Raw genomic sequence first — 21,365 nt, 5'->3', positions numbered from 1 at the left:
ATTTAGTTTACTGAAGTACAAATTGATTCCTGCATTTTGATGCTTTTCTTATAAAAAGAAGGGGGAGAAAACCTTGTGAAACATACAGAACACAAAGGAAAAGAAGAAAGCAAAAGTCCACCACCTTGGATTATGCCTCCTGAATCCAGGAACAAGTAATTTACCTGTGGATTGTAAACCAAACCTCCATCACTGAAAAGACATTATATATAGATATAGATATAGACACACGCATGCTAGAGATTAGTCTGTGTATCTAGTTCATAATATTTTAACAATTTAAGCATTGACCCTCCTTAATTTACAATAAACCCAATCCTAATACCACAATAAATGAGGAATACTCACAAATTATTATTATTATTATTATTATTATTATTATTATTATTCCATCAATAGTATCCTCTTCCATTAATTATTTTTCCATTGTGTATTGAGTCCCTGACAGTTTAAATTAGAAATGCTTCTGTAAGATCTAGGATAATATCTGGGACTGTGCATAGGGTAACATGCCAGCAATGTGGTTATTTTTATGACTAATCCTGAAATAGCATCAACAGAGATTAGTTTGACTGAAAAACACAGTGAAATGTCAGAATATAAAATTAATGCTCTGAAATCAGAATGGATGACTCTGTAATTAAATGGTAAGTAATCCCTGAATGGTTGAGTCCAGTCAAAAACAACTATGGGGTGTGGCGCTCATCTCAGTTCAGGCCGAAGGAGCCGACATTTATCCACAGCTTTCCAAGTCATGTGGCCAGCATGACTAAACCGCTTCTGGCACAACGCAACACCATGACGGAAGCTAGAGCGCACAGAAACACTGTTTACCTTCTCACCGCAGGGGTACCTGTTTATCTACTTGCACTAGTGTGCTTTCAAACTTTCTAGGTTGGCAGAAGCTGGGGCAGAGGAACGGGAGCTCACCTTGTCACGTGGATTCAAACTACCAACCTTTCAATCAGCAAGCCCAAGAGGAGCTGTGGTTTAGACCACAGCGCCACCCACCTCCTTGGATGACTCTGAATATATGAAGAAGATGTATAGACAGATATATAGGGGCGATGCTATGGAATGGTCCACCAGGACAAGCAACTCAGCACAACCAAAGATATGCCATCAAAACTTCCTTACCCCACCTCAACCAGGGCTGAGCCGGCTGAGTTGAGATCAGTGTAAGTTCAAAAAAGGGGCATTTCAGGGATGCGGTAGAGGCATGACCAAAGTGGGGAGGCATAGGGTTAGCCTGGATCCTAGGTCAGCTCAGTCACATGACCTGGAAACCCAGGATAGAATGCTATTTTAAATATGAATATTCGGGGAGGGGGTGTTGAGTGTATATTGGGAAATATTTTCAGTAAAATACTGATAGGATTTTTTATGAGGACTGACCCGGAAAAGATGGAAAAGAATGATGAAGTGAGAGAAACCAAAATTGACAGATTGGCCTATCCCATATAGAGATGTAAGTGTTGTGTCATATGCAGGTAAGGTTGCAATGCTCACCTCCTTTCTCCCAATACCTACACATAAATCATTTACTATGTTACTCCAGAGAGATATCCTATTAAGAAAAAAAAGAGAGTTAATAAGGGAAAACTATAATGGAACAAAATGGTTGCTGAGTTCGATTTGTAATATTTGATTGTCTCCACAAATGACAGATCCTCTGGGATATATAAAAGAAAAATGGGAGAGAGATCTGCAGTCAACAATTATATACAATCAGTAGAAATTTAGTTCCAGTAATGGAACTAAATATGCTACTCTGTGCAGAGTGAAATTGAATTGATACAGAGTTATTTTAAAATAGTTTCCAGTCTCATAAAGATGAAATATCACATGTGGGGGAGGAACCATGTTGTTGGAAATGTGGAGCTATTAGTGCAAAACATTACTACTATGGGTGCAAGATCCAGTGTGGAAATGAGGATTAAATATGACTTCATATGCTATGCCTATGAATCCTTTAATACTGCTACTGAAATTATTTAAAGCTCACCATGAGAGCTATGCTCTGCCTCCACATTCGGAGGCAGTATACTTCTGAATTCAAGCTTAACATGAGTGAACAGTGTGATACAGTAGCAAAAAAAAAAAGAGCAAAAGCTATTCTAGGCTGCATTTACAGAGGTATAGTGTCCTAGTCAAGGGAAGTAATAGTACCACTCTATTCTACATTGGTCAGACCACATCTGAAATACTGTTTCCAGTTCTGGACACCACAATTTAAGGAGAATATTAACAAGGTGGTACGTGTGTAGAGGAGTGCAACAAAATGATCAAGGATCTGGAAACCAGGCCTTATGAGGAACAGTTGAAGGAGCTGGGTATGTTTAGCATGGATAAGAGGAGATTGAAAGGAAATATGGTAGCCACCTTCAAATATCCCAAGGCCTGTCACATGGAAGATGGAACAAGATTGTTTTTCTTTCCTGCTCTGGAGGGAAGGAAACAAACCAATAGCTTTAAGTTACAAGAAAGGAGATTCCAACTAAACATCAGGAAGAAATTTATGACAGTAAGAGCTATTTGACAGTGGAAGAGTCTCCCTCGGGAGATTCTGGGCTCTCCTTCCTTGGAGGGTTTCAAGCAGAGGTTGGATGGCCATCTGTCATGGATGTTTTAGCTGAGATTCTTGCATTGCAGGAGGTTGGATTAGATGACCCTTGGGGTCCCTTCCAACTCTACAATTCTATGATTCTATGAATACCAGTTGCCAAGAATTGTAGGTGGGCAATGCATCTGGTTGGATCACTTTGAGAACAAAATTCCCTTTCTGAAGGCATGAACACTGCCAAAGTTGAGAAGGATAAGTGCAATGGTTATCCTACAAGCACAACCGTTACAGTTTTGTGGTGTGTGAAAAATGAATCACCTAATCTTCACAATGTATGGTGCATAATTGGTCTGAAAAACTGTGGGCAAAAGATGACACAAAATGGGCTGATCCAGCAAGCTTTTCTTCTCCTTCAAACATACACTGGAGGTAGATACAGTTTGATCTGCGTGTTTGTTTAATGCATGGGAACACTGCCTTCGGACAATGTACCCCAAATTATTGTTTGTTCACATTCAGCAGCAAAATATGGGCTCTTTCTCTGCTAGAACAACAACAACAACAACAACAACAACAACAACAACAACAACAACAACAGTGCTTGCACACAGTGGTTCAAAGTGTAGACCTATGCCAAGAAACATGGCACAATGGAAGTATGGACAAGCCCTTATTTGTGGCTGGAAGGAAGCTAGATATATTGCATCCACGGTTTGGAGTTACTGAGGCTGTTCAAGTTCCTCTTCATGTTCTGGAATTGAGGTTTGTTGCTGTCAATTGTAAAGTGATGGTTTCACATATGGTACAGTATATAGTGTGGGACCCAGGTGGCGCTGTGGTTAAACCACTGAGCCAAGGGCTTGCTGATCAGAAGGTCGGCGGTTCGAATCCCTGTGACGGGGTGAGCTCCCGTTGCTTGGTCCCAGCTCCTGCCAACCTAGCAGTTCGAAAGCACGTCAAAATGCAAGTAGATAACTAGGAACCGCGACAGCGGGAAGGTAAACGGCGTTTCCATGTGCTGCTCTGGTTTGCCAGAATCAGCTTTGTCATGCTGGCCACATGACCTGGAAGCTATACGCCGGCTCCCTCGGCCAATAATGCGAGATGAGCGCACAACCCCAGAGTCGGTCACGACTGGACCTAATGGTCAGGGGTCCCTTTACCTTTACCTTTACAGTATATAGTATACCAAACTGTTGCAATTAGTTGTCCTCTATTATGACTATGCAAATGTTATTCAAATAAGCAGGGAACTTTTGATTTACTAAAAGGGTAGACCTTTTGTGGTGCAATGTATTGAGTTCTCCAGCTTTTGATCCTTTGAATAACCTATAACAATAAAACATGATGTTCATTTTATGTGCAGGCACTTAGGACTGGAAGGATCTGTGTAGCTGCCTTTTACTTGCATCCTGTGTTCCTTCATTTATAGCTCCACAAGTCATCCAGCAACCCTGGAAGCGGACCAAATAATGCCAAAAGCAAGTGCTGAAATGAAAATGTAAATATAAGGAGCTGATGTGAGATGAATCATTCTCTTCTTCTATGGCAGTTGCTACCTGAAGATGCAGTTTTTTATATCTACATATATTACACCATACCTTTATTACCTCCACACATGCAAATTCTGATAGCTGCTGGATTATGACAGCCCAAAAGGATTAGGACAATTGTGGTAATAAACAGCATGGATCTGGCAATCACATATTTCTCTCTGGCAACTGCATTCTCAAAGAAAGCCTTAGGAGCCTAGGCATTTGATGTTTAGTGTCCACATGATAACATGACTTTGAGGGTCTGATATGAGAGGAAGGGATTACACACACACACACACACACACACACACACACCAACCTTACTTTTTCTAATCACCCAGTCCCACTCCACATCTTCCAAGAACATAAGCTAAATACACATGTGGGAGAGGGAGACTTGGGGGCAAGCCCTAAGCCCAACCAATGCACGTTCGATATGGGGTGTGAATTCACCCAGTGTACACTGCATGTCCGTATCCTCTCTCTACATAAGGAGAGACCCTCCTTCTTTTCTCCAAAGGATTTTAACACACAAACAATATAAATACACTTTCAGTTTATATACTTGGAGGGTCTGTTCACACCTGAGCACTTTGAACATGTGAAGAAGACTTCAGCCACCAAAAATCATTTTGAAAAGATTCCGGAATTAAACAAGGGGGACATGGATTTCATTCCCTGATCAGTCATGAATCTCCCTGGCTTACATATGACCAGTAACTTTCTCTTAACCTACTTTGTAGGTTACTTCTATTGAGTGTGTGTTTTTCAATAGAGGTCCCAAAGCATTGTCAGATACTAATAGTGAACTCATTTTCTAAGTATGGATCCTTATGCTGCCGGGGGGGGGGGAGGAATGGTGCAATCAGCAAGCTTGAGGAACTCCCAAGGTTTGCAGAAGGGGAAAACAACAACCAGAGGGAGGGACTATAAGGAGGGTGGAATCCACTAAAATCCACACAACGGGGACTGAGTATGCTGGGTCATCCTAGAATTCTGAATGATTATACCCTCTTTGGGAGTTCACACTGATGTGATTGAAATCAAGGTTCGAAGTCACATGGGGAGCCTACAAAAGTAGAGAAAGCTCTTTGCTTCATATCTTCCACCTCCAATGTGTGGAGAGTGGTGGATGGTCTGGGCAATGCAACAGTAATTGTAATCTCATTAGGGTAAACACCCAAGTAGGGCTAATTGGATGAGGATGGAATGAAAAACCAGTGAGAAAGGTAATGGAACATAGTATCCTGGGAAAGTATAACACTTTGCTGAATGTTTCAGTTGCACCATTTAAGAGTGAAATTGAGTGAAAAGAGGGTCCTACCGTGCCTGATGTCTGGAGTACTCTTTCAAAAGAGGTCCTCTTACCCCCATTTCTAGAGCCTTTCAGTAATCAGATAAAATGTTTCCTTGTTTCTCTTGGTGTAAACTAGGATTACCGTAGGGGCGCAGGTGGCGCTGTGGGTTAAACCACAGAGCCTAGGGCTTGCTGATCAGAAGGTCGGCGGTTCGAATCCCTGCGACGGGTTGAGCTCCCGTTGCTCTGTCCCAGCTCCTGCCAACCTAGCAGTTCGAAAGCACATTAAAGTGCAAGTAGATAAATAGGTACCGCTCCAAGCGGGAAGGTAAACGGCATTTCTGTGCGCTGCTCTGGACCTGGAAGCTGTACGCCGAAACCCCAGAGTCGGTCACAACTGGACCTAATGGTCAGGGGTCCCTTTACCTTTACATTACTAGGATTACTGCAGCCATTTTACTCTTTTTTGTTATTTGATATTATTGGTTGCACTTTAGAATAATTTAATAGTGAGTTTCTTGTTTTTACTTCACTTTCGCCGATTTATTGTTGCATACCTAAGATACCTAAAAGAACAATATTTGTAATGATAACAACAATGTATGAAAATTTGTTCAATAATCTCACGAGTGCTTCATGCACAAGTTCCAATTTAATCTAATTCCATGTGATCAAATATTTCCCCAGCCTTGAAAGAAGTGAGCTATTGAAAACCTGTCAAGTAATACATTTTTTTTAAAAAAAATGATTCCACAATAGCTAAAAATACATTGACCTAATTGACATTTTAGAAACACCTTCTATTAGTTCCATCATTTTGGAAAGACAGATAAGGTTTGCTATATTGGATGAGCAGTGGATCTTATTCCATTAATCTTGCAGCTGATAATTTAAAATTGCCCATTAGACATCATGCAGCTGTCTTCTATTGATTGTGGGTTGCTTCTAGAAATGAGTTAGTTTTTTTAAAAATAAATACAAAAGGTAAAAATCACCACCCCTCTTCCACCACCCTTAAATAAAAGCAGATCAACCTAACCAGAATATATAAGACAGTATTTATCATGTTTTGGTAACCTGGTAAGTCTAATGGGCATTGTCTACTTTGAGTGGTAGAAACTTTCCAAAGTATCCTGCAGAGGTCTTTCCTATGACCTGCTATTCAAATTCCTATTAAGTGGAGAAAGCAGGAATTCAAGCTGGGACCATTCATAAGAAAATCATGCACCCCTGAGCTCAGATATATTAGAAGTCAAGTTGCAAAATGCCCTGAATTCTCACTGCACTCACTGCAGTTGTCTATAAGTATTGTTACTATCACGGTCTATAAATACAATCTACGAAGCATATGTGTGGATTAAAACAGGATATATAATGGGCATCTTATGACTATTTCTGAAGCTTTAATTAATGGAATACAAGCAAAACTGGAATGCTTAGCAGCTTATACAAAGTGTCAGGGATGATTATGCGACTTGTAATTCAACAACCTCAGAAATATCAACAACCTCGGATATGCAGATGACACAACCTTGATGGCAGAAAGTGAGGAGGAATTAAAGAACCTTTTAATGAGGGTGAAAGAGGAGAGCGCAAAATATGGTCTGAAGCTCAACATCAAAAAACCCAAGATCATGGCCACTGGTCCCATCACCTCCTGGCAAATAGAAGGGGAAGAAATGGAGGCAGTGAGAGATTTTACTTTCTTGGGCTCCTTGATCACTGCAGATGGTGACAGGAGTCACGAAATTAAAAGACGCCTGCTTCTTGGGAGAAAAGCAATCACAAACCTAGACAGCATCTTAAAAAGCAGAGACATCACCTTGCCGACAAAGGTCAGTATAGTTAAATCTATGGTTTTCCCAGTAGTGATGTATGGAAGTGAGAGCTGGACCATAAAGAAGGCTGATCGCCGAAGAATTGATGCTTTTGAATTATGGTGCTGGAGGAGACTCTTGAGAGTCCCATGGACTGCAAGAAGATCAAACCTATCCATTCTGAAGGAAATCAGCCCTGAGTGCTCACTGGAAGGAGAGATCCTGAAGCTGAGGCTCCAATACTTTGACCACCTCATGAGAAGAGAAGACTCCCTGGAAAAGACTCTGATGTTGGGAAAGATTGAGGGCACTAGGAGAAGGAGACGACAGAGGATGAGATGGTTAGACAGTGTTCTCGAAGCTACGAACATGAGTTTGACCAAACTGTGTGAGGCAGTGGAAGACAGGAGTGCCTGGCGTGCTCTGGTCCATGGGGTCACGAAGAGTCGGACATGACTAAATGACTAAACAACAACAACAACAATTCAACAACATGAGGAGGGCTACTGGTTCTCCATCCCTGAAAAACATAAACAAAGACATGCCACAAGTATTATGTTCCTGAGAACCCAAGAATACCTAAAATCAACAAGTCTTGCCCACTTGCACACAGAAGGGTTATTTCTGTGTGTCTGCAGTGCCTCTTATTTCATGACCTACAGTAGCTTAAATATACACTACTGGACCTTAAGATGTCCGCATTATTGTTAACACCTGCATTCTGTTGTTCTGCTTACACAACCATATCCGATTGTGTTTTTCGTGCTTTGAAGTATGTCATTCTGTCTCACCTTGTTCATATGCCCTTCTCCTCTCCACCTCCCATGTGCTCATTTTTGATAGTGCCCCACTTATGGGTTGAGTGCTGCTATTATTAAGCACAGCCAAATTAAATTTCAATTAAGCTGTGCCCCATTAAACTTAGGGAATTTAAACAAGTCAGATGAAATTAATTAAACGAAGCCAAATGAACGGGAGTCCAAATAGAGCTGAAGCACCTTGCAAAGCATTCAGAAACGGAAAATCTGGCTAGATGTGATGCAAACGGGATGTTGGATATAATTTGGAAAATGATAAACCCTTTAATTGGCCAGTTCTGGTTGCTAGGCTGCTTCATCACCCCAATCTTTAGATCTAATATGAGGATTTTAAAGAACTGGCCCTGTCTCCCATCCCCCAATTGTTAATATTCCCATGAGACCTAAGCTAGCTCTCGGTGGGTCAATAAAATTGTGTCTGAGCTGTACCACTTCAAGCTGCAGCTGACAATTCAAATGATGTATGCTCCTCTAAACTAAAGCAAAATCCCAACACTTAGATGCTGTACAGAAAGCTAGCAAGAACGCAAATGCTACAATTAATTATAGATGCCCACCCCTCCTAATATTCTGAATCCTTGAGACCATAGAGAGGGCATCCTGTATGTGAAATTCCTTCCTAAGGCAGGGTTACCTGGCACCATATATGACGTCTTTCTTGCACCAAAATGAGACCATTTTATTTGCCCAGGTCTTCCAGGAAGGCATCTGGTGATGCCTATAGCCATTGCTCTCATGGGTTTTACTGATTCTTTTGCTTTGATCTCTTTCTTTATTAGGTTGGTTTAATTTTCAGCATTAGCACCTACATGTGTTATCTGGGTAATGGGAGCTCACTCTGTGTATGGAACAAGAAGTGCTACCAGACCCTGCTCTGGTCGTAAAGTGACTCCCTATCTCCTGATTGCAGTAAAGAGATATATTGGGCTTGACAGAACAGGATTGCTGTGAGGTCACACAAGTCCAAACAGGAAGCCTTCAGCACTTTGTGGTGCCTTGGTGATCCAAACATTCTTTAAAGAAATAATCCTGTGGACAAACATCTGGTGTTTTTAAAAATACTGTAATGTTTTTAAGGACATCATGATTCTATAACACTAGGGTAGAATGCTGGAAGGGAGAGCAAACAGCAAAGCATTGTGAGGGTGTGGAGAAAGAACTGTGTTGTGACTGAGAGGGCAATCGTGCAATCAGAGGGGCAAATTTGGTAGTGCTTGCCAGTTCTAGCGCTTATGGGGAGAAAGCAGCTTTGTGAGAACAAAGTTTTTGTTCTGTACTTAAGAAACACATCCAGATGGGGAGGAGAAAGAGAGAACCCCTATCTGGTTGGCAGAGTGGCGCTGTGGTCTAAACCACTGAGCCTCTTGGGCTTGCCAATCAGAAGGTCAGCAGTTTGAATCTGCACAATGGAGTGAGCTCCTGTTGCTCTGTCCAAGCTTCTGCCAACCTAGCAGTTTGAAAACTCACTAGTACAAGCAGATAAATAGGTACCACTGCAGCGGGAAGGTAAACGGTGTTTCCGTGCTCTCTGGTTTCTGTCATGGTGTTATGTTGTGTCAGAAGCTGTTTAGTCAGGCTGGCCACATGACCCGGAAAGCTGTCAATGGACAAACGCAGGCTCCCTCGGCCTGAAGCGAGATGAGTGCCGCACCCCATAGTCGCCTTTGACTGGACTTAACCCTCCAGGGTCCTTTACCTAGCTTGTAAGCAGAGGCGATTATTGTATGTGGTAAGTATATTCATTTTAGTTCTTCCCCTCCCCAAAGCAACTTTAAAGCCTCAAGATCTATTTGTCTGCAATTTCTCAGCTTTCTTACCAAGGGAGACCTCCTTGTGTCCACAATTTTTCAGACCAATTGTCCACAAAGCACTAGGGAGATTAAGTGATTCATTTTTCACACACCACAAAACTGTAATGGCTGTGCTTGTAGGATAACCATTGCAGCTCTTCTTCTCAAATTTGGTCATGTTCATGCTTTCAGAAGTGGCAGCCTTCCCTGAAAATTTCTACCCCTTTCCTGTAAAAATCAGATGAAATGATGTAATAGGGCCTGCTTCATACACTCACATCAGCACAGCATGGTGAATGCCCAATTCTTTGTGTATGTTTTGAGGGACACAAATGTATGAATGATCCAGGTTATTCTGAACATTTTAACTTATGGGCTTATATCAATGATGACACATTTAGGTATATATGGAAATCTTGTCTGAATGGAAGGTACCACATGATATTGTTGTGGTCATCTAGCGATGAAGATACATCAACTTTTAATGTCAAGTAAATTTATTTATCACTAAGGATTTCTTTTTAAATAGTCAGATAATGTTCCGATTAAGTCTTAAATATGAGGTTGTGCTTATATATCTAATTGGTTTACATTTGGGCAAACATTTCCATATGCATATCATATCCAGGGGCCTTTTTCTTTTCTTTTTGAAAAGGAGAATAGTCCTGGAATTAAACAAACCACTCTAAATATGACTTCATGTATTAGGTCTTATAGCGCTGCTGGTAGCTCACACACTAATTGTGTGCAGGGGCTGAATCGGTGCCAGTTCTGGTTGCAGTCTCATTAGCATATTCATAAGTCACGGCCTCATGCAGGTGCCAGAATGCTGAGAATATCCGCCCTCACCCCTCCCCTCAGGTGGGCGAGGTTTGCGACACCGTGCGGGGCTTACCTGGCTGGTGACGCCTACCTGGCTGCGTCGGGCCTATGACCTGCCACCCGGCCAGTAAAGACAAAGGGCACCTGGCCGGTGGGGGCGGGAGTAAGGCCAAAGAAAAGGGACAGGAGCACCGTGGGGAAGCCTCTTTGTCCTTCTTCCTGTTCCAGTCAAGGCTCTCTCCTGGATCGTCGCTGGATTCCACAGGGCTTGAGGTAGGCCTCCTTGTCCTTATGAGGGTTTTTTGGTTACTTTAATTGTCCTGAGAGGACTGTGTCTTGCCCCCCCCCCCAGCCGAACTGAGGGCCTTGCAGCCCTGGGGATTGGGAGGGTTACGATGGGAAGCCCTGGATCGGGATCGGCGGTGTCTGCGGCCGCGGCTTGGGGCCCGGGCGACATGGGGGTTGCGCCGCTTCGCGCCCCCCCCTGTTGTTTTTGCTAGGAGGCCTCAGCCTCGCTGCATGGGGGGTGCCTGCTGCTTCGTCCGGCTCCCCCCCCCAGCATCGTTTTTTGGGCCTGCTACCGGGCCGCATGGGGGGGTGCCTGCCACTTCGCGCGGCCTCCTCCCCCCCGAGCGTCTTTTCGCCGGGAGGCCTCCCTTTCGCGGGGGCCTCCTGGCTGCCGAAATGCGGCCGCGGCTTGGTGCCGGGCCGCACGGGGGGGTGCCTGCCGCTTCGCGCGGCCTCCGCTCCCCCCCCGGAGCGTTGTTTCGCCGGGAGGCCTCCCTATCGCGGGGGCCTCCTGGCTGCCAAAATGCGGCCGCGGCTTGGTGCCGGGCCGCATGGGGGGGTGCCTGCCGCTTCGCGCGGCCTCCTCTCTCTCCCCCCCCGGAGCGTTGTTTAGCCGGGAGGCCTCCCTTTCGCGGGGGCCTCCTGGCTGCCAAATGCGGCCGCGGCTTGGTGCCGGGCCGCATGGGGGGTGCCTGCCGCTTTGCGCGGCCTCCCCCCCCCACGGAGCGTCTTTAGCCGGGAGGCCTCCCTTTCGCGGGGGCCTCCTGGCTGCCAAATGCGGCCGCGGCTTGGTGCCGGGCCGCATGGGGGGGTGCCTGCCGCTTTGCGCGGCCTCCCCCCCCCACGGAGCGTCTTTCGCCGGGAGGCCTCCCTATCGCGGGGGCCTCCTGGCTGCCGAAATGCGGCCGCGGCTTGGTGCCGGGCCGCACGGGGGGGTGCCTGCCGCTTCGCGCGGCCTCCTCTCCCCCCCCCCCGAGCGTTGTTTAGCCGGGAGGCCTCCCTTTCGCGGGGGCCTCCTGGCTGCCAAATGCGGCCGCGGCTTGGTGCCGGGCCGCATGGGGGGGGTGCCTGCCGCTTTGCGCGGCCTCCTCCCCCCCCCACGGAGCGTCTTTCGCCGGGAGGCCTCCCTATCGCGGGGGCCTCCCGGCTGCCGAAATGCGGCCGCGGCTTGGTGCCGGGCCGCACGGGGGGGTGCCTGCCGCTTCGCGCGGCCTCCTCTCCCCCCCCCGGAGCGTTGTTTCGCCGGGAGGCCTCCCTTTCGCGGGGGCCTCCTGGCTGCCAAAATGCGGCCGCGGCTTGGTGCCGGGCCGCATGGGGGGGTGCCTGCCGCTTCGCGGGGCCTCCTCCCCCCCGAGCATCGTCTCGCCGGGAGGCCTCCCTTTCGCGGGGCCTCCTGGCTACCGAAATGTGGCTGCGGCTTGATCACCACTGAGCTGATGTCCAGGGGTTAAGAGTCTCGGAGGGTAGGCTCTTCAGGAGCGCTGTTTCTTTCGCCGGGAGGCCTCGACCGTCGCCGGGGGCCCCTGGCCGCAACCAAAGGAAAAAACAAATAACAAACAAACAAACAAACAAGCAGCACAGGGCAGCAGTGCAATTGGCGATAAAACAGAAGGTGGTTGTTCATGCCCACCCAGGGGCAGAGGTGGGCAGGATTCCGGAATTGCAGGGGGTTGGGCTAGATGACCCCCAGGGTTCCTTCCAACCTTACAATTCTCATTAGCAAGGAGTGAAACCGATGGGAATACAGGCAAAATCCGAAGAGCCCAACGACCTTTTCCAAGAAGCAACCTTTCCAACGTTGCATCATGGCGGTGCTAGGGCCGGTTGGGATGTCCTTCCCGGGTCCAAAAAGGGCATGTGGCGTTTATTGTGATTCACTTGGCATGAATTAACCTTTTTTATTCTCTTCACACAGTTTAGCGTGCGTGCGCGCAGTTAGGTTGGCTGGTTCTGTCCTGAGTAGGTGATCGGTCAGACAAATAGCTAATCATATCACATACCATTTGAAAAAGAGAGAGAGAGAGAGAGAGAGAGAGAGAGAGAGGTTTATAAACAAACAAATAATTCAAGTTTGTTTAGAGCAGCTTAGACGCCCCTTTATCCTTTAGGTTGCAGGTCATGGCCAACGGAAGAGAGGAGAGTTCCCCCCCTCGTCCAGCTGAGTGCGCCTCCAGGGCCTCAGCAAGGGGCACTCCTAGCAACGCGGTTAAAGCAGCCAAGAAAATTAAAAAAAGGGCGTTATCGTCAGGCAGGAAGGTCCCTCCCATGAAATTAGTACTCCCTAAGAAAAAGGTTAGAGTAGATCAATTGGACGGTCCCTCCACCTCGGAGGCTAGGCTCTACCGGGCCTCCCCTAAGGTGATAAGATGTGTGTCACCACCTGAGTTGGTTTCAGAGAGCGATGCTTCATGGGCCAGTGTCGACGAGCTGCAGGAATTAAGGCGAAAAAACCGTATCCTGCAGCGTCGGCTGGATAAGGCTAGGGATAGGTCTGGATCCCCTCATAGACGCTCGCGCGTAGGGAGGCGTAAGCACAGGCGCAGGTCACCGGTTTCCAGCTCGACGGACAGCTCCTCCAGCCCCGATTTGCGCAGGACACGACGCGGGAAGAAGAGGTCGCGCAGTTCTAGGAAGCATGGGCGCAGGCGCCAGAGGGATTCTTCGGATTCCTCCGACTTGTCGGGTACGTATGACTCCTCCAGCGGTGAGTCTGATGAGGAGCGTTGCAAGGGCTTCTGGGTCACAAATAGCAAGGCTCCCGGATTGCCGAGCTGGATCTGGGAACGGCGCACACGGCGTCACCGCCGCGCCTTTGGGGCCAAGGAGCCGTGTGGTGAAGATGGATTGGATGCAAAAGGGAAGGTACGGGCATCCAACTTTAAGCGGGCAGATCAGCCACCCGGTATTAGGCTAAAAAAGAAGCTGCGCAACAGCATATTAAATGGGGAATTCGTCGATATGTTTTCTCTCCTTTCACCAGCATATGTCTGTAGCTCAAAATACAAGCCAAAATTACAAAAAAAGAAGGATAAGGTCGAGGTGGACAGGACCTTTGATAATTGGCTAGTCGCCTATGCTTCTTATATGGGGTTAGTGGCTGCCGCTTACCCCGACCGGGCTTGGCATCTGGCTAATTACTTGGGGATCATCCTGAAGGCCAGGAAGATGGCCTCATGCAGGTGCCAGAATGCTGAGAAATGTTTTGTGACTACTCAGCTCCGCTATAGAAGAAACTCCTAAATAACCCTTTGCTTTTTTAAAAAAAAGCCATTATGCACCATAAAACAAAACTGTTTAATGCTGTAAAGTGGACGGCAGACATTTCAGCAATTATACTGCAAAGAAATGAAACAATTTCAGCCTATCCACACACACACACACACACACACACACACACACGCACACCATCCACTCCTGCACATACTTCACAGGGGCAAGGAGACAGAATATTCAAATTCTAGCCAGGATCAATGAACTGTTCCTTGTTATCAAGCCTATTCCAATTCAGCCAATGGGTGTGTGTGTGTGTGTTTTGCTAAGGGGATGATGCTGATGTGAGGATGATTGCCTGATTGTTACCGGATTAGGCAAATGCGGATTGGAATCCATGGAAAACAATGGGCAGAGAGGGGGGATGAGTCTCACTGAAATAACTCCAAACAAACAAATGTCCTTAGTGACTCTAATAAATGCAAAGCAAATGCATGTGCTCAGCAGGCCTCTGCCAGTAGGAGTGCCAGGATCTGTCTGGAACAATCTATCCTTTTGGTGGAGATGCGAGAATCAGGAGGCCTCTTGAAGAGGAAAGAGAAAGTGCCTTGCAATACAAAGGGAACTGAGTCAAATAATGCTAAGGTGATGCTCCCCACTTCTCTTTTTTTATACTCAAAGAGAGACAGTTAGATAACGTCCTCCCTAACAAGAGTCTTGTCAATAAAAGAGCATGATTTTAGCACCAGTTGCAGTAAGGGACCCAGGTGGTGCTGTGGGTTAAACCACAGAGCCTAGGGCTTGCCGATCAGAAGGTCGGCGGTTCGAATCCCCGCAATGGGGTGAGCTCCCGTTGCTTGGTCCCTGCTCCTGCCAACCTAGCAGTTCGAAAGCACTTCAAAGTGCAAGTAGATAAATAGGTACCACTTCAGCAGGAAAGTAAACAGCATTTCCGTGTGCTGCTCTGGTTTGCTTTGTCCAGGTCATGTGGCTTTGTCATGCTGGCCACATGACCTGGAAGCTGTATGCCAGCTCCCTCGGCCAATAACGCGAGATGAGCGCTGCAACCCCAGAGTCGGTCATGAATGGTCAGGGGTCCCTTTACCTTTACCTATATTGCAATTAAAAGGAAATTTGTTCAAATAATGCTAAGGAGATTTCCCTCATATATATATTTAACAGAGAAAGAAGCATTAAGTAGTATTTAGCTAAGTTTTACTCAGATTAGAGCCCCTGAAATTAATAAATACAACTATTTTTTCGTTTCCATCTTGATTTCTAGGAACAGGTCTTTCTTTCACCCTGCCTCTTTCCCCAGAAAAACCTTTGGCTTACTGCTGAATCAGAACAAATGTCAATCTGCAGGAAGCCCCCATCAGTTTTTCTGGGAAAAGTGACAGGACAAAAGGAAAATATCTCAGATCCATTAGAAATCACAAGACAAAGGAAAGTTTAGATTATCCCCAAATTAGTATCACTAATTTTAATAGGTCTACTAAGAGTAAAATGTGAACATCACCCATTATTCCAGCAGTTGCTTTGCCAATAAAAATGCAGACCCTCCAAGTGCCCCTATTTTCCAGGTACAGTCCCGGATGTACAGAAGCCATCCCGGTTTTTGATTTGATCCTTGAATATCATGCTTTTCCTCAGGACATCCCTATTTTCATGGGATAAATGTTGGAGGGTATGGAGTTATCTGACCCTGAGCCTTCTGAAGTTTTTAAATCTTGAATGAGTTATTATGTTTTTATATATGTTAGAAGCCACCCAAAGTGGCTGGAGTATAGAAATAATAATAATAATAATAATAATAATAATAATAATAATAATAATAAATAATAGAATAGGACATCACAGTTTTCATTGGAGAAATGTAGGAGTGTATGAAGAATGTCAGGATTTTAATGCCAAAGTCTTCAAGAGGAAAGGACCATAGTTCACAGGAATACATAGCTGTCAACTTTCGGATTTGAAAATAAGGGATCAGCAGCCTCACCTGTCCTGGGGACAGTCTACGGTATATCTAACAATCAAGGATAGCAGTGGGAAACGGCACTGGAATAAGGGAATTTCCAGCAAAAAAAGGGGAAAGTTGGCAGCTGTGGCTTAGATTAAGGGAGTTTCCCGCAAAAAAATGGAGGGTTGGCAGCTATGCAGGAATAGACCATGTTTCTTGCATGCAGAAGCTCCTTGATTCAATTCCCAGCATCTCCAAATACAGTAGGTCTGAGAAAGACTTCTGTCTGAAACCCTTGAGAGCCAACACCAATCAGTGTTGATAATGTAAGGTTACCAGATGTCCCTGTTTCCCGGGGACAGTCCCCGGATTTACAAATCAGTCCCCTGACAAAAATGATCTATTTAATAGGAAGTTGAAAAGTGTCCCTGGATTCATTGAAAAAAATCTGGTAACCTTATGATAATGCTATTTCTATTGCTACATATAATCATTTGCCCAAGTACGAAAGGGTCATTCGTTCGTTGTGCAAGGATGCTTGGAGAGCAATTCAAAGAGTGGCATTTGGGGGGAAGGAGTTCCCAATGCATGCAGAAATGATAACCCTGGAAAATTCAGAGGGACACACACACACACACACGATAACACTGAGAACAAATTGCACCTGGGCAGTCTTCTTTGCCAATGTGTATGAAATATATGCAGTACTCAAGGTCACATTGACTATATCTACTCTGGGATGAGTAGAGGATGAACAGCTCTTTGAAAATGTCATCAATGTATTATGTATAAAATGGATCTGTATTTCATTTCAATGTCAGCCATGCATGTCTCTTTTGTTCCTTTGCTTTTCTTTATCAACAAAGCATACGGATTCTGTTTTTCACTGGGCATGGAAATTCAATTTCTGTTTTTCCCAAGTTTTTTTTTCCTTTTTTTGAAAAAATTGCATGTGTATTTTGTTTGGGGTGTGGGGGTATTTTCTGTCAGAAGGGCACCCTTCTGTGAGAGCACAAGGTCCTGTGTTGTTTGGTCCTTTAGAAATGCACATTTTTGCTCCTTGTTCTGCATAGGAACACCCCAGGTAAGAGGATGGGCAAGAAATATTGTGTGGTGAAGGATGAGATTCAAGCCCTTGCTCGTCCATTCCAGCTTTCAAGCTACCTCACAACATTGTTGCACTCATAATAGAAAGTTAAGAAAGTGCAAGAAAATACTGTACTGCAGTGTGAAAGGTTGTTGTTCAGGGTCCCAGCATAGCTGCCAAGTCTCCCGTTTTTCCCGGGAAACCCCCGTTTTTAAAACCGTTTCCCGCTGTCATCCCGAATGGCGAAATATCCTGTAATTCCCCCAGATTTCTTCCAGTGCCTCCATGTCTGGGCACCGGAAATCGGGCAGCGCCTGCACTGGAAGTCGCTTCTACGCACATGCTGATCCTGTATTTTTTCTAACTGGGACTATTATTATTATTATTATTATTATTATTATTATTATTATTATTATTGGTAGGAGCTAGGGGAGAGCAATGGGAGCTCACCCCGTCGCACACACTCAAACTTCTGACCTTCTGATTGGCAACCCCAAGAGGCTCAGTGGTTTAGATCACTCCCAAATGTCATCTTAGAGGATATTCCCAACATGAAACTACTGTATATGTAAAGGGCAGGTAGGAGTCAAACAGGTTAAGTGCCACTGGTATAGGTTTCACAGAATGAGTAAGATACAAATGATACCTGTGCCTGTCATTTCTAAAAACTGTAAAAATTTCAGTGAGTTGCTTTATGTTTGCAGTATTCCTTCTCTCAAACACTTTGCAAGCTGACTTAGGTACCAGACATCCAATCAAACAAGTCAATTAATGCCCCTGCTCTTTTTGCATGGTGCATTTAATATGGGACTCACCTTGTTTACATCTCAATTAATGTACTGTTCATCTTCATAATGGTAGGTTTGCACAGAAACATAGAAATGGCCATTGTGGTTGCTTGCCAGAAAGGTGGTATTTCAAGTTAGTCATTCCCACAAATAAATGTGGCATATGGCAAAAAAAATGAAAGGCACAAATACAGGATTGGAGACACCTGGCTTGAGAGCAGTACATGTGAAAAGGATCTAGGAGTCTTGGTAGACCACGAACTTGACATGAGTCAACAGTGTGATGCAGCAGCTAAAAAAGCCAATGCAATTCTGGTATAGCATCTAGATCAAGGGAAGTAATAGTATCTCTGTATTCTGTTCTGGTCAGACCTCACCTGGAGTACTGTGTCCAGTTCTGGGCACCACAGTTCAAGAAGGATACTGACAAGCTGGAACGTGTCCAGAAGAGGGCAACCAAAATGGTCAAAGGTCTGGACACGATGCCTTATGAGGAACGGCTTAGGGAGCTGGGTATGTTTAGCCTGGAGAAGAGAAGGTTAAGGGGTGATATGATAGCCATGTTCAAATATATAAAAGGATGTCATATTGAGGAGGGAGAAAGGTTGCTTTCTGCTGCTCCAGAGAAGCGGACACGGAGCAATGGATTCAAACTACAAGAAAGAAGATTCCACCTAAACATTAGGAAGAACTTCCTGACAATAAGAGCTGTTCGACAGTGGAATTTGCTACCAAGGAGTGTGGTGGAGTCTCCTTCTTTGGAGGTCTTTAAGCAGAGGCTTGACAGGCATATGTCAAGAATGCTTTGATGGTGTTTCCTGCTTGGCAGGGGGTTGGACTGGATGGCCCTTGTGGTCTCTTCCAACTCTATGATTCTATTTCCGGGGTCCTATGTACTTAATCACTTTCAAGCAAACAATAGCTACAACATCAGAGAATCAATTTAATTAGAATTTGTGTGGCTTAAAACTGTCACACAGTTTCTTCAAGGAATACCAGAAGAAAAGATGCTGTTCACTGGCATTTTTAACTGAAGTGTAATTGGATGTTCTAAGTGTATCCTGAATTGCATTGCGGCCTGCCTTTGTGATAAGGTGGGCTATAAATGAGAGGCAACAAAATGCCAGGAAAAATAAATGGCTTAAGTTATTCCCCCGCCCCACAAGCACACACAAACCTACTGTTCTCTGGCATACCTAAATTGCAATTAAAATGAGCTTGGGGGGGTGGGGTTGGGGGTTGGGGGGGGCAGGACTAAAAAGCAAGAGAAGGAGAATGAACGGCCTTTTTACTCTTGAGAAATGATCTTGCCATATTAAGGGTGAAAGCTCTGCATTTTCCTGGTCTAGTAATCACCTTTCGTGGGCACAGACCATGCAATAAAAAACTGCTTTAAGAGAGCAAATATTGAATTTTCCTGGGGATTTTATAGTATTGTGCCATCACACCCGCACAGTTCACACAGGAGGGTGGTGTGTCGAAGGGAGAGGGAGCTGAATTCCCCCAAGCCATGCTTCATCTCCCCTGCCCTCTAAATGGTGCTGCCGTTGAAAATACTGAAATTTTCTCTAGCAACCTGACCTGCTCAAATCACTGTATTTCATGAACAGATAGGAGGCAGAAATAATTACGGAAGTAAGCCAGTTCATAAAGTGTGTGTTGTTTACCCATAATGTTTCAAATGACATAACCTTTGGAAGATCTGCCCCCCGACTAAGCCCTTTGACTACATACCCTTTGGAGATGAGGTAGAAATTGAGCAAAACCCATTATCAGTAAGGACAGTGTCATTACAGAGGAGTGTGGCCTGACCGCAAAACTGATAAGAAGCAGTTTAGGAGGAACCTAACGTTGAATACCAGGTAAGGTGGAGGGAGGGCTCTGCACCTAGAGCAAAAAACTTGGGGTGAATAAGGGTTTTCAAGGATTGTGGTTGTATGAAGAAGTGGTGAGATACTCAGGTGGCAGAAGATGGCAGAAGGGTGATGGTTGGAGAATAAACAGCCAAGATGCTTTGTATTGTCTTCATGAGGTGTGTGCTAATGTATATTCTCTCACAGACTCTCTTGGACTCGGTCCAGTAATGTATTACTGAATAAAGTGGGACTAATGAGGAATTTGGTGTGAACCTTCATACTGAACCCCCAACGAGATTTTCTCCCACAATGTTTCTAGCTTTCCTAAAGATGGGCTACAGCAGGCATCCCCAAACTGCGGCCTTCCGGATGTTTTGGCCTACAACTCCCATGATCCCTAGCTAACAGGACCAGTGGTCGGGGATGATGGGAATTGTAGTCCAAAACATCTGGAGGACCGCAGTTTGGGGATGCCTGGGCTATAAGCTAGCAAACTAGCTGAGTAAAGCAACTAATAACTCATTGATCAAATAAAAATCCTGGTTTAAGGTAAATGTTACAAAGTTACCTCATGTTGGCCCAAGCTACAGAAACCTGGGGAACAGGAAGCTAAGGACTCAACTATACATCTGCAAATAAAACATTTTAAGTGGGTTTTAAGTGCATTGTACAAATGTGACACTAGATGGCGATGGTGAGCTAATAGCAAATTCAATATATATATATATATATATATATATATATATATATATATATATATATAACATTTTTTTTTAAAAAAGGCATTTTCACAGAGTTTTTAAAATATGTTTCTCAATTCCAGGTATGTTTGATGCCCTAACTCACATGCCGTGTGATCAGCAATCATGTGCAATGAAACAAACTGTGGATATAACTTACTGTTGATACACCCATACTTTCCTTTCACCTTTTAGTCCCAAATTCAGAAGAGGTCGATGGAGTGTCTTGAAACAGCCAAGTCACCATGTGTTTTCATTGTCCTGTATTGGCTTATGAAGGGTCCGAGCCTTACCGTGTGCTAGGGGAATCCTCTTATGAGCTGACCAATACCTGGGTGTAGCTTACGCCAGTAATTGGCAGGATGGGTTACAAAGAGGAAGTGGACCCTTCATTGTTCTTATGTTATACTACAGAGGAGGTTTTGTGGTTGCTACAGCAATATCGAATGGCAGGATTTGGGATTAAACTTGGAGAATAAGAGAAAAAAATATTTATTCACTACCTTGTCAGGATTTCCACCAGTAACCTGTTTCTCCGAAAATAAGACATACCCATAATATAAGAAAGAGAGAAGATAATAATACAGAAAGGGACAGCTACATTTTCTAATGAATTTCTCTCTCTCTCTCCATTTTCCCAATCCAAAACATTTTCCCTGTTATCTCTTGCGCAGAGTACTGAACTGTAAAATTCAAATTTCCATGGATTGCACAGATGCATGAAATCGCTCTCAGCTCCTGTCTGACAGCTAGAGCCTGCCTCTGGCCAGTTTTCATCTTCCCTTCCCTTCCCT

The sequence above is a fragment of the Zootoca vivipara genome, chromosome 4 (genome assembly GCF_963506605.1).
Source record: "Zootoca vivipara chromosome 4, rZooViv1.1, whole genome shotgun sequence".
NCBI lineage: Eukaryota > Metazoa > Chordata > Lepidosauria > Squamata > Lacertidae > Zootoca > Zootoca vivipara.
This window is presented reverse-complemented; position numbering follows the sequence as displayed.